This window comes from Temnothorax longispinosus, chromosome 5 (genome assembly GCF_030848805.1).
Source record: "Temnothorax longispinosus isolate EJ_2023e chromosome 5, Tlon_JGU_v1, whole genome shotgun sequence".
NCBI lineage: Eukaryota > Metazoa > Arthropoda > Insecta > Hymenoptera > Formicidae > Temnothorax > Temnothorax longispinosus.
In genome coordinates this window covers 8,871,826-8,887,384 of record NC_092362.1, presented here as the reverse complement: position 1 = coordinate 8,887,384, position 15,559 = coordinate 8,871,826, and the positions used below count along the sequence as shown (strand labels likewise).

Here is a 15,559-nt window from a genome sequence, read left to right as displayed (position 1 = left end):
TTTACCATTTACCTATTATTCCGTGAAATTATTCCAACTACGTTTTTGCAGCTTCCACCATATTCGTACCGTTCCTTTTGAAATGATTCCAACTCGTTCCGTCCTGTAAAAAAATTCGGACGGTCTATACGCGTACGTATATATATATAGGCGACTCTTTTTCCGTTGCTCCCGCTGCTGTCCGCGTTCCCCATGTGCGAATGTCGGACTTCTGCCAGAGTTGTACGCATGGCCCAGAAGTGGCACAATATTGGCTGCCAAGACTTGATGGGTGGCACTGCCCCAGTACAGATAAACCGCTAGATCAGTATTGTGCCAGTCTCGGTGACCAGTACTCCCATGCAACCATACTCTGTTCTGAGGCGAGTCTCGTCTCAGGATTGACCGTGTATAAGGCCAGAAATGATATTGATCTACGGCCGAAAGTCGGCTCAGTACTGGGGATGTATTGGGTCGACTTAGAAAATTTTCGCTCGGGACCGGAGGTAACAACCGCGCAAAAGCAACACGCCGCGAGAGGACTTAACTTTTTGCTCGAGCGGCGCCGGAGGTAACAACCGCACGAAAGCAACACGCCGCGAGGGGACTTAGAAAGCTTTTTGCTCGAGCAGCGCCGGAGGTAACGACCGCGGCGCGGAAGCAACACGCCGCGAGGGGACTTTTCGCTAGAGCCCACGCCGGAGGTAACGACCGCGTTCGTGCCTCTCGGTTACAAGTACCCCGAATTATGGTATCATTCGTCTCGCTTCGCGTTTCGCCTCCGGCGCCCGTAAGCGACCGTGCGTAAGACCGTGCGTCGCCGATCGCTCGGCCGGCCGGTTGGGTACTATAAGAGGTTCGGTGCGCTCGGCGAGCCGAGCGACACGAGCGATACGTACAGACGTGCAAACGCGTTTCGCTTGGTCCGTACGAATGTGTAAAACGTTTGTGGAATACGTACACGAAAGGGGTACGTACGACAAAGTCGATGCGGGGAGCATCGTTTCCCAACCATATTCCGAGGCGAGTCTCGTCTCAGTACTGACCGTGTATAAGGCCAGAAATGATATTGATCTACGATCGAAAGTTGGCTCAGTACTGGGGATGTATTGGGTCAACTTAGAAAATTTTTGCTCGGGACCGGAGGTAACAACCGCGCGATAGTAACACGCCGCGAGAGGATTTAGAAAGCTTTTTGCTCGAGCGGCGCCAGAGGTAACGACCGCGGCACGAAAGCAACACGCCGCGAGTGATATGGCAATCAGTGTTGTCCCCGTACTAGTACTCTGTGTCGGGCCAAAGTTGGCGCCAAGAGTTAGCCCAATACTGGCAATCAGTGTTGTCCCCGTACTAGTACTCTGTGTCGGGCCAAAGTTGGCGCCAAGAGTTAGCCCAATACTGGCAATCAGTGTTGTCCCCGTACTAGTACTCTGTGTCGGGCCAAAGTTGGCGCCAAGACTGGGACCCGTGTTATCATTCCGACATTGCCCCAGTAATGACCCCGATTTTAGCTTGTACTGGCCCAGAATCGTCAGCCAGTACTGGTAATTCTGGCACCAGTACCAAGCCAGCACTGAGCCTTTTTGAAATTCGCACATGGGTCGTTTCGCTGAAACAATAAATAGCGTTAAATCGTTTCGAAAGAAATTTGTAAAAAATCGTAAAGCGTGGCCACTCTTGGTCGGTGCGTCAATGGGGTGACGCACGCTCAAGCCTCGCCACCGCGTCAAGGTAGCGGCCACATCGGCGAGGGGGGAATGGGAAGGATAGGGAAATTGGACGAGGGAAAGGAATATTAGAGGAGACTAAATATAATATTCATACGCATCATTGCACGCATACTCATATCTACCCAGATAACACACCGTGGACGTCTCACACAGACATGCATCGTAAGTCTAGTTTTTATTACTTAAAATATTTCAAATAGTGCAAAATATTTCATTTCACAGGATTGCCCTCCATTAGAAACGAAGTGACACGCAACGATATCACTCGCGCGTGTCGTCACTTTTGCACGCTTCGATTTTGAAATATATGAAAAATATCGTTTCACAGGATTGTCCTCCATAAGAAACGAAGCGACAGGCAACGATATCACTCGCGCATGTCATCACTTTTGCACGCTTCTATTCGTAATGCAGCGATGTACGTATATATATATATATATGCAGTTGTGATATATGACATAATATATGATATATATATCGAGAATATATATATATATATATGTATATATACAACATTATACATATGTGTGTACACGTATGCATTTCGTATCATCAAACATTTGTGAAATATATGAAAAATATCGTTTCACAGGATTGTCCTCCATAAGAAACGAAGTGACAGACAACGATATCACTCGTGCACGCTCTATCCTAATAACGCAATTTTAAATCGCGGCACAATTCTCTTACTTGCTCCAACATGTGGCGGTGCTCCTCACCGAAACCTCGGCTGTGTTTTCCTTGAGCCAACTCAACCAGTCGGCGGCGCAGTTGTTGTCGCGTGAAATCCGCGAACACGTTATAGTGCCTAGCGATGAGGCTGTTCCACGACCCTAGCTGGTTCGGTGGGATACTCGTCTATAGAGCGTGCCTTATTAGAAGACGGTCCATGTACGGACTGAATTCTTGGCTCCTCGACACGGTACCCCGCTTTTTTCTAGCGAGATCCGGTGATTCGCCCGAAGTGGTCGAGTCACTCGACTCTTGGTCGGCCACAGCAGCGGGAGAACGAGAACGACTGCTGCCGCGGCTGGACGTTCCCGGAAAAGCTCCGTCATGGGCGTAACGCGCGGTGGAGCGTTTCCTCCGGGTAGACGACAACGGGGTCGAGGTGACCAAGTCCGAATCGCTCATCTCGATCGTCGACAGTCGCGGCGACGGCGACGGCGACGGCGGCGGCGGCGGCGGCGGCGGTGAGCAGCAGGAGCGGCAGGAGCAGCAGCGGCTTCTTTCTCCTCGTCCGAAATTGTGACAATCGAATCATTGTCTTCCCATTCGTCATCCGATAATATCAGAGGAGACATATCGTCGCATGTATCCTCACTCTCCATTTCGGAGTCGCTTGACAGAAGGACGCACACGTCGTCGGTGACGCGGACATTGCAGGGCGGCGGCGGCGGTGTAGCATCTCGCAATTGTACGACGGATACCTCGGGACATCGTTCTTTCAAAAACGCCAGGGCCTTTCGCATCATTTCGAGCTTCATCCTCGCGGATTTCGGAGAACGCGAGTAACCGAAAAGCAGAGGGTCGGCTGGAACGGTCAACGTCGACACTATTGTCGAACTAGACGGTGGCGGAAGAGGATCCCGGTCGCTCGCCGTCGTCGACGTCGAAGGAACGTCGTCGACGACCGCCCGCGTCTCGCCGATGACGCAAATCTCCGGGGGAGTCGGGGGATGTTCGGCGTCGGACATTTTTCGCGTACTCTAAACTCGCGTCTGTGTCCACTAAAGCGTTCGACACAAAAGTGCGCTTGGAAGCACTTTGAAAAAAAAAAAAAACACGAGTCACTCGATCCGCGCGTACGACGCCTCGCGGTAACGACCGCGGCAAGTCTGCAAAAAAAAAATAACTCGAATCAATTAATACGCAATCGAACGCGATACAATTGTGAATTTGTAGTCACAAAAGATATTTTTTAAATATAGACAGTTCAAAAATAGAAAGTTTCAAAATATCGCAATTAAGTAATCAACTCGTCTCAATCAATAGATCAAAGGTAAACGAGCAATTGTTTTTTCAATATAATTAACCAGGCATTTATGAGTTTAATATATATACACTCCTCACCAACAAAATTGAGGAACTTAAATTATCTTAAAAACTAGGCAAAATTGGAGCAGCTGTATCTCGGTTAAAAATTAACGAAATTTAAGTTTTAAAAAAGGGTTTCGAAGCTCGAAATCTCTACTTTCAGAAGATTACTATTTTCTTTCAGTTTTCGTGAGTCAGGCAATTTTTACACACAGAACATTGTCCAGCTCGTGGTTTCTATATTCGTAAAAATTAGCAAACTCAAAGAAACTAAAAGAAACGAGCGATCTTCCGAAAGTAGAGATTTCAAGCTTCAAAACCCTTTTTTAAAACTTTTATTTCGTTCATTTTCAACGAAAATACAGATGTTTCAAATTTGCCCATTTTTGAAGATAATTTAAGCGTTCATCCAATTTTTCGGCGAGGAGCGTACAATCGCTTTATACGTTCATACAATTACAATATCGTATCAATTTGAATCACACTAGAGATTTTACCATTTCACCACTGTTCCTCAAAATTATTCTAACTATCGATTTGAAGATTTTCCCATTTCAGTACTCTTTCCAAAAATTATTCTAACTATCGATTTGAAGAATTTATCATTTCAGTACTCTTTCCAAAAATTATTCTAACTATCGTCTTTAAGATTTTACCATTTCAGTACTCTTTCTCAAAATTATTCTAACTATCGATCTCAAGATTTTACCATTTCAGTATTCTTTCTTTATAATATTGTATCGATTTGACTATCGATTTGAAGAATTTATCATTTCAGTACTCTTTCTCAAAAATATTCTAACTATCGATTCGAAGATTTTCCCATTTCAGTATTCTTTCTCAAAATTATTCCAACTATCGATCTCAAGATTTGACCATTTCAACACTGTTTCTAAAAATCATTCTAACTATCGATATACAGATTTTACCATTTCAACACTCTTTCTCAAAATTCTTCTAACTATCGTCTTTAAGATTTTGCCATTTCAGCACTCTTTCTCAAAATTATTCCAATTATCGATTTAAATATTTTCCCATTTCAGTATCGTCTTGTAATAATAACGGTAAGAGAAAATGTAACATTTCTTTATATTTAATATCAATTTGTAAACAAGTTTCGACGTATCTATTATTATTTAAGAAATTAATCACGAAATTGATCAAATTTTGAGAATAGTGAAAAATTTGAACATATCTATGAACGGTCTCACTTGTTTAATTCGACAAGTCATTCAAAGGCTAGATATTTTTGAAAAAAATTGTGATTCTTTAAAAGTTGAATCTGTTTGGGACGAACGCAATACACTTGAAGTTGTTGCTATAGAAACTGAAGCTAGCGTTAAAGAAGTGGAAAGCACGATTAAGAATAATTGCGCATATAAAAAAAATTTGGTAAAAATGGTATATTATTACTTGATCTACTGTGAATCTACGTTATTCAATATACACTATATGTATATTAAAATAACTTAATTTCTATTTTTCGTAGAAAACAAGTCTGACGCAAGTTACCAGCGCAGATATAAAAAAAACAATCCGCATTAATATTTAACATAATCTTAGGACTGACGAAAAGGCTGAAAAGTACAGCTGGTTAGGACAAAGACATATATATAAGGCTGCATTTCAAAATTTGCAGATATCGAAAATTTTGTGCGAGGAAATTTCTTTCGTTGCTGCAGAATGGTTAAAACGTGCAAAAACAAAGAGCACAAAAAAAATATGAGTAAGTTTAAAAGTCAATAAAAAATTTTTTTTTTTTACGTGGAATTTTTCCAACGCGATAATTTATTACATACAAATTGTTCGAGTGTTTTAATCGACTATGTTACGATCAAAATAGTTATTAATATAATTGCAACATGCTCTTTTCCGTGGGTCTCTGTTGTACTAATTTTTATTTCTATTTCAATTAACGTTCTATATGTATATAAGTATATATGTATATGTATGTATGTATGTATGTACACACACACACACACACACACACACACACACACACACACACACACACACATTTTGTCCGTATATACCGTTAACATATGTAATACAATGAAAACTAATCTTAATTTCTCAAAACCGATCGCGATTATTTTTAGGTTGCAAATAGGTGTGCTCAACCCGTCGCATAAAGTCTCGCAAATACACGTCACTACAACGTTTCCGTCACCAAGAATTTGGCTGTTACTTACGTCACACAGAGCAAGGTGGCAATTGAGACGTCGTTGTAACGTAACGCGTCACGAATTAACACGTCACAATGACGTTTTTAACAGGGTACCAGTATGCCGGGGCAGGGCGACGTATGAAATGGCGAACGACAAATACCAGCATGCAAATTATAAAATTACTTGCCGTTTATGCGGTTGCGTTGCTTCTCTCGCTTAATTTTTTCGCAAATCTCCTCGACGTCTCTCCGCGTGGATCTCCTTGACGTTTTATCCGTGTATGCGGTACCGCGCGCGGCAGAGCGAAGGCACACCCCGCGTTCGCGTTGAACGGTGAACCGCGCGCGCGCGCACTCGCTCTCGGCACGATCCAATTATTCTTACGTTCCGCACACACGAAAAAACACTGTTAATCAACATCCACGGATAATCGAATCACTATATAACTTTTATCACAGCTCGCGTAGAACCGTATGCGTGAAACTCGACGGAGAGAAACGCAGATACGCATAAGTGAATCTCGAATAATCTCGATCGCTGTGACGTAGTATACACTCTGTGTACCGGTCGCGACGGAGAGATCACTGCGTAATCCACGTACCGTTCAAACGTATAGACATGGTTCGCTAACGAACATGAAGATGGCGCCCTCGCTGCGATGCGTTTCCGAACGCGACACGCGTGCAGCGCCCTAGTGACATACCCTAGGAGGACCTTAGGGACAGAGAGACAGAGAGAGAGAGAGAGAGAGAGAGAGAGAGAGAGAGAGAGAGAGAGAGAGAGAGAGAAGAGAGATAGACAGACATGGCGTACGCATCGTCAATCGCAATTTCAAATTTAATAAAGTTTTCGCAATCTCGTAAACGTTAGCTATAAATTTGACAAACGTCGGTCTATTGGAAAATAACTCGAGCTTGTCGAATATCGTCAAATTTAAAAATGCTTACGTATCTTTTACTTTCCAACGAATGACTGCGAGATTACACGGCGCGCGAGATTAATCGCAGAGGTTCAGTAACATTCATATATACATAGTTGTAGTATACGAACGCTAGCGTAACTATATAGATTGCAATGTAAAAAAGCGGGCGGACGGGCTTTCGCACAACGCGTAATACGTATAAGCATAAGATAACTTTTCCATTTCCTTAAGGTGTAGTGTACGCACACGTGTATCGGGGATCTCGAATGATCGAGGCGACACGCGACGCGACCGCCTGGCGCCCGCGGTAGAAGAGGGTGGGGATAGCGCGCGTCTGAATAAGACAGTGCGCGCCTACGTGTAACGTGTAACCGCGCCACACGTAGCCAGACCGCCAAAACGGCCAGCCGCGCGAGATTCGCTATAATTATTTCAATTGTGAACAATGGGTTCTTACGGAAGCAAGTCTTCGTCGTCGACGGAACCCGCGGCGGCAACGACGTCGACGATCACCGCGACGACAACAACATCGGCGGCAACGACGTCGGCTGCGACGCCGTTGTCTTGGTTTTTTTCGGACCCGACTTTGCCAATAGTGTGCCGCCAGGGTCCAACGACGTCGTCGTCGACGACCACCACCACCTCGACGACACCGGCGGCTGCGACAAAGCCGGTGGTAATGGTGTGCAAGCAAACGCAGTGGCAGAAATCACCAAAGTCGAAGAACATCCTGAGACCGTCGACAATAAGCAGGACGTCGCAGCCGACGTCCAAGACTTGGGCTGCGTCGCCGCCTGCGAAGCCCGGAACCATGGGAAGGCACACTCAGTGGGACGATCCCACTGAGAGGCCACGAAAGAGGCCGCGCAGAGTACGTTAACGGTTAAAAATTAATAATTCTCCACAGCGCAAAAAGGAGGGAGAGCACTTAAATTTATTTAATTTGTTTGTAATTTACAAATTTTTTCAGACAAACAAGCGCAACGAAAAGGCGCCACCGACGACGAGGAGACCGACGAGGTATTTTTACGCAAGTAAAAATACCCGGTCAACGCCCGGTAAATTTCATCAGGGCGACCAGCAGCAGCAGCAGCAGCAGCAGCAGCAGCCGCCATCGACGTCGTCGCAGGCGCCGCCTCTGTCATCATCAGGCGGATCCCAACCGACGGCGTCCACTGCGCCGTCGTCGACCACAATATATTACGTTCCGATGATGCCACCTGCTGCTGCTGCTGCGCCGCCGTCGGTGCAACATTATGCCCCTCCGGCATACCTACCCCCGACGCCACCATCGGGGTACTTTTCGCCGGGCGCTACCGCGCCGCCGCCAAGTTACTTCCCGCCGGGCGCCGGATACGCGCCGCCGTTTTTCCATCATATGCCGCCTTATTGAAAAAAAAAGGGTAGGTAAAGTTGTCGACCACTCTATGTACGCAACATGCGGCTACGTGTCAAATTATTAATAGATCGCGATATCTTACACACAAAAATTTATTTATTTCTAATAAAAACATTGTATTTATTTGTTATGTTTTTTATTTTTCAGATGCGGTGTTGCGGCGGATCTTGTTCGCGTCGGTTTTGCGGCAATCCGTTTTTTTTTATTTTTTTTTTACAATTAAGTTTAAAATTAAGTGTAAAATTATTTTTTAATTAATAATAAATAAATTTATTTCTTTAAAACATTAATAATAAAAATAAATTATTTATCAGACTGTAAAAACTTTTTTTAAGACTATATATTTTCTAACCTCTATATCTTTACTAACCTACTAGCATTTCTTTATCCAATATTTTTATATTTTTAACTTTTCTAATGCTTTTTATTAACTTATTTATTATATTATTGTTGCTTTTACTCTGCAAAATAAAATTCCTTTCATTAAAATTATTTTTATACACTTAAAAAGTCATGGCTAGTTACTAGGACCTCATAATTTGGACGCTGGGACAATCGCATTTTGGCTGGTCATGTATATCGGTACATCGATGTCTACTACATTTTTATTTAATTTAAATAAAATACCGCCAAAAATATAACTTTTTTTACTCGTTTAAGTAAAAAATAGTTACAACTTCCTAAATAAAAAAGTTTTTTGTAGCATAAAATTAATTTTATGCGTTAGATTTAAGATTTATTATCTTCGTACGCTCGAGTGGCCAGTTATCGGTACTTTTACCTTACTAGCTTTCCGTCGACGTGATCTCGCTATAATCTCCGAGCTGACAGGAGAGAAATGCAGACTGCATATTGTTTCACATGCGTTTTTATACATCACGTAACATCGTTTTGCATATATGTGTATGGTTATCCACGTAGAAAAAATATTTTTCACGGTTTAAAATATAAGTTTCATGTCCATAGAGCGCAATCGTTTCTATAAATTTAATTCTTTAAAACCGCCATCGAATTTTTCTATTTTTTTCTTTTTTTAACAATATCTATAGGAAACGGAAAGAAAACGGAGACTTAATTGTCTTGGGTTTTGCGATGTCTTTTTTTTTTTTTTTTTTTAACAACTCGCAATCCGATTGTATCGACCTTGCAATAAAGAAGCGCGGTAGCGTGTGCTTAACGCGATTTTCTCTGGAAAACAAACATCGTTATCCCTTCCGGCGCGGTACACGATCGAGCCATTTTCACAGATACCACCGGCCGCTCGATTCTGCCAATCTCTCTTCCATGAAAGACACTCGAGGAAGGATGCCATTAGGATCATGCGCGCGTCCATTGTTCGTCGACTTTCACGAAAACTTTTTTTTCTTTAGCTTTTCGCAAACCGATGTATTCATTTGACAGTGTATAGTTTCGCGAAATTCCCTCAATCGTTTCGTCATTATCAATTCAATAAGAAGAAACGAAATTACGAATTTTCCAAACAAGTTTCTCGCGCATATAAATTACACAACGCGTAACATATAAGAGACTTATCTATTAAATTTTTGTCACAAAACATTTAATAAAAATATAATAATAATTAACAAATGTTATCAACTTGGAAAAATGCATTAAAAATATTTATATTACAACAACAAAAATATCTGTCGCGGTATAAATCAATTTATAATTATATAAAGTTAAATTTTAACCAGTTTTAAACAAACAGTACTTTTTCAAAATTGATAAATCTAATAAAATTTCAGTGAGAATCACGCATAAAACGGTCACTGTATATTCGAGGCAAATAAAAGGAGGCAAAGCGTGTCCGCGGATGGAGACGCGATGGACAGCAGGCCTTATCTCCCCGGAACGAATTCGAAATACATTCACGTCCCGTACGAACACAAAGTACAGTAGAGTGGTTGCCGATTCCCGTCGGGATTTCCTCTTCCGTTCGCCCCTCGGCCGTCAGAATCGAAATGCCGAATACACCCTTACTACCACACCCTTACGCACCACCGACTTCCGATTTACGTTACTCCCGCGACCGCATGCGGTTATTCCTGCGAAGGTCAATCGTGCCTTTCTGTTAGGAGAGATTCCGCGGGGCGCGGCCACAGAACGCGCCAGGATTGCAAAAGCCTTTCCTCAACCAGAATTTCACCACAAAATTTCAGTTACAAAATAAAAGGCGGGAAATGATAAAAATGACGCGCAGAATATTGTTATTCCAAGCAGGCATTGTTATTCTAAGCAGCTATAATAATATAATACATATATAACGCTTTACGGAACCCACGGATTATAAGATAAATAAAATGAGCTTATAATTTTAAATGTATAACATCAATATGCAGTTATTATTAATTATTAATAGTATAAAAATTAATAATTACTAATCTAAAAAATTGATCGTTAGCAATATAAACAAGATTGAGGAGCATTGTACGACAATGCTCCTCAATTTTGTCAGCAATCTCTATTTTTCTCTTCTTCATCTCATTCTACATCTCCATCTCCACTTTTATTTTCACACTTGCATTTTTTACCCTTGCATCTTTCTCTCAGTTGTATATCGGTATCACCAGTGTCACCTCCAGCAGGATCTAATATGCAATAACAATTAAGGTAAATGTCCCTATGGCCGACACCTATAAGGCCGACCCAACAAAAGAATGGCGTTGTCAAGCGTGACAAAAATAAATTCGATAAAGAGTTTCATACTGGTGGATAGCTTCATCCATGCACTTTCCAAAAATCGTAGGCTCAATCCATTCCGTCAAGTATTTTTCTAGATAGAGAAGAATAAAGGCGCACTAGTGCGTGCCCCCTCTACCGACCAGCTGTGTCCAATTCCGACCGGGCATGTCCCCATTACCGATTACCTTTTTTCAGAGCATGCGAGGCGGAGGTTTCAACCGAAAAGTAAACATAAAAATGAACATAAATCAATGATAAACATGAAAAATACACATAAGTCATGAAAAGGTATTTTTATCAAGCCAAACCTGGACGACGACGACGACGATGGCGATGACGGTAACGACGGCGACTCTCCGCGCTTGGCAGCGTACGAGTCGCTGCTGAGCTGATAATTGCTCGCGCGTCGCCTGTCCATCCTGAACGGAGGGAAACGCTCGCGGTAACAACGGCTCGCACTGTGCCAGAGCTTACGCACGTAACCGGTACCGTGGACGTGGACGACACGGAGGGCCGCGCCGAGCTCGTGAATCGCCTCCCGCAGGTAACCGAGAACCGAGAACGTGATACGCGTGCGGCGACAGCAGACTGTCGTTGACGAGCAGGGAGTAGCACGCGTACACCACCAGAAGCAAGGTGAACGCCAGCGCCAGGATAGCGCCCCAGGCGTTGTATATCAGCACGCACCCACACGTCACACTTAACAACACCACGGCGCCGCGACTACCGAGATCCCACATAGTACTGCCTCTAAGCGGATAACCTCTTAACCTCCCCATGTTTGAAAAGAGCACACTCACCGCAGCCGTCGGAACGTTGCCACGAACGGTGAGATCATCGATATATTAGCTAACTTTCTTTACTTTGACATTTTTTTTCTTTAACTGCTCTTGCCTTTTCCTCGCCTTTTCTTCTCGTTCCAAGCGTTTCCTTTCTTTTTCAGCTTCGATGATACTGACGTTTACGTGTACGGTACTGGGGATATGCAGGCGTTTTGCTGTGTCTAACCTCGACCATCGAATAAATAAAAAAAATGACAGTTTTTGACTAATTTTTTTTTTCGAATATGGCAATCAAATTGTAACAAACCATTTAACGCTCGGATTATTCCTTACAAAAGGATTTTGAACGAAATACGGACTATTTAGGCGACCGACAATTCCTAACCTCACTCTTAAGAATACGCGTGGATGGTGACGTGCGGCAAGAAATGCGAAAAAAAATATATTTAACTATTGTACTTACTCTGCACGTTATAATTCTTTTGTACTGCACGAATTCCTGAATTTTTCCACTGCACTAATGAACGTGTTGTTGAATCAGCAGCCTCGTAAACAACGTTTCACGTCAAAAAGGTCGGTAGAGGGAACATGATCGGCCATGGGGACATTTACCTTACTTAACTATTTATAGGAATCTATTACAAATATCTTGCTATTTTTTTTTTAGCATTACCATTATCTCGTCCCGACGTAATGCGCTTCGTTTCGTCTGAATCTTTTAATCTCATCCTAGGTGAAGTTTCCTGTAACCAAAAAGAAACGTATGTACATCAAAATGTATTTGTAACATTAGACAAGTTTTATATTATTATATTTGGAATGTTCCGAATAATATATAACTAAATTGGAACACGATAATCTCTTTGAAGGAAACGATAAATCAATAAGTTTAATCGATGATTTAATTCACAAACGTAACGAAAACTAATTTTAAGAGTATACAACAACAGTGTAATCAATACCTCGTAAATCCGTTTGATGCGTTCTTTCTTCTCGTTGATGGAGTTTCGTCTGCCTTTATTCCAAATTTGAAGAACGGTCCAAAACCGAAATTAATAGATCCGCCAATCCAGAAAAACGGTATCAATATTATACATACGCAGAAACTTAAGAAAAGAGCGATTACGACGGGAAACTTGTACACAAAGTTTAATCTACCTGCGAAACAATGCACAACACACAGTTAATAATCCAATAATGTTTGCATATTATTGACATTGAACCAAATTCAACTTACCGGTAGCGTTATCTATGAATTCAGACATAACTGATCCAAAGTACGATAAAGGTTGGACAAAAGTCGTAGTGACAAAATGGGTCAATGCAAATGCCGGTGTCACTTGCAATCTAGGATTTGTCTTGATCGTTTCATAGTATCTTTCGCAATCGTTCGTAGCTGTGCGAACAGATTTTCGCTTACATTATAATGTATAATAGTGTTTTTTTTTTTTTAAATGCATTACATATCACAGATACTCACAGGATGCAATCTTCTCCCACATCTTGTCCCACAGACTCATTTTATCCGGCTGGCAGGCAATTGGCATTTCGGCAAATCGCGCTTGTGCCGCCATTAATTTAATTTCTGCTTCCTGCGAAATAGAAGAAATTTTTAAATCAAAAATTATAATTTATAGTCATTATTTTATGCAAAATATAGATATGTACGTTATCTACTTAATTTTTAATATACGCTACACAAGTTTTCGCAATATGATCGATATACAAATGTATATACTTAAAAGTGTACATTTTTTTTGTGATAAAATAATATATAAATTACCTGTATAAGTCGCCACCAAATTATGAAGAAACTGATTACAAATATAACATCGATCATGAGAAAGATAAGTAAGCCTCGAGACCTGCATCTTTGTCTTCTCAAAATTATTGAACTAGCTACGAGTGTGAAGGCGATTACAGTTATGTCCCACTGTGACAGTTAAGAAAATTGATTTAGATCCACATCGCTAAATACATAAACTCAAAATGTGTGGAGGTATAATCTTATAAATATTATACACAAATACTATTATTCTTACGTGTTCATTCATAAGCGTCCAATACTCGGATGCTTTGCTCGTAAACAAATTGAAATGATAAGACGCCCCGGATAAAAAGACGGAAAAGACGGCCATATAATCACACGCCGAGTATGCGGATCGCTTTATCGCATTTTTGAGAATTCTGTCAACTTTCCTTATAGAACCTTGGCCGTTTACAAAGTTCCGAAGGTACTCGAATTGCGAAGAAGACGCTTCTATGTCAAGCCTTCCAATTAATCCGTCGTCAATTCTCTGCAAGAACAATTTGTCAATTTGTTTTATTATACATATATACATATACGAATAAGAATGTACATATTGACTTTGATGAGTAACATAAACTTGTACGTGCTAAATGATTTTAGACTACGCTCTTCGATTACCGACACGTGACAACTATACTTGCCTGTATCGCAAGATTTGATAACAATATAGCGATTAAACGTTTATAGAAGATTGCTTCCCGAGTATTTCGTTCGTCTAGTTCTCGACAGCTGCTGCTCGTCGATGGCTGTGCCATTGCATCGCTAAGCGATTGTCCGTTCTTTAGCCTTGTCTCTGCAGCCAAACTGCAATTTAAGAGGAATCAAAATAACGATGTATCGACTTGTCTAAAATTTTACATCTTATACGGCAGACATAACATGCGTATACCTAGACGAATCTTCTTCGCTGGACATATAGAAGAACGAGTGTATATTTCTGAGCTCTGGATGAGTGGCTCTAAAAGACATACATTTATATAGAGTATCCAAAATAAAAATACATTTACATGTGTATTATTTGTAATACAACAATATGCGATTAATAACATATTTATATGCATCCGGGGGACAGCTCTTGCGCGATTGGTGGATCGTTTTGCTTAAAAAGATATAAGGAAGAAAGTATCGCGCGCGCAGCTTAGGAAGCAATATTGTGCCGCATATGTATGACGAATTTATTTTTGGCGGCAAAATGCGCACCAAAGTGTCAAAATACTCACGTATCAGGCGTCGTGACATCATCATCATCGAATGTATAAGCCTCCCGACGGCAATGAACATTCGAGAAAAGCACACACAGGTGAAATACAATGTAGATTGACAATTGGAGGACGCGTGGAGGACGCGCATGTCGATGCGTCGAACGCTTTCACGCGTCTTTGGGAATGTCTTGAAAAATAACGTTTTTTTTTCTATCGTTTTGAAAAACTCAAGGTACTTACACGGAAAAAATTGTCCGATTGTCGCAGCGCGAACCGCGGATGGGTAATTCGCGTTCGCGATTGAAAGCAGGTGCTTTCTTCTTTTGGGACGGCTGCTCTCCCAAACTGCGCGACGCGGCTGTGATCCGAAACCGTCGGTAATGCAGAGTTGGTAATTTGCATTACCAGCGCGCTTTCGGGTCGCTGTTGTCGTCGCGCAGTTTGTGGGAGAGCAGCTGTCCCAAACGGGGGAGAGCATTTGTTTCTAGTCGTGAGCGCGAGGCTCGTCTGCGGTTTGCGCTGCAACAATAATCCAAGAGCGGCCACGATAATCTTTTTCTTCATTTATTCGAAATAAAATACCGTTTTTAAATTTTTTCAATTTTCGGACTAACGTTAAAAATTGTCTCCTTTTTTACAATTTATACCATTTTTAAACTTTTATAAAATTATTCCGTCTCGTTAACAATTTCTCTCATTTCCGGTATCCGATGCATTCTTCTAACATTATTCCGATACATCGTTGGCTTTCACAACGAGAGAGACAAAAGTGTGCGCTCTCCTCATTGGCTGACGGTCGCGCGCAATTGAAGCATATCTCGTTGAAACCGCATACAACTCTCGTCGAA

The 15,559-nt window shown here is 41.8% G+C and overlaps 1 pseudogene; it reads right to left on the bottom strand.

Moving 5' to 3' along the window:
• Positions 1-10,686: 10,686 nt before the first annotated feature.
• LOC139812933 (uncharacterized) lies at positions 10,687-15,275 on the bottom strand (annotated as a pseudogene).
• Positions 15,276-15,559: the final 284 nt, after the last annotated feature.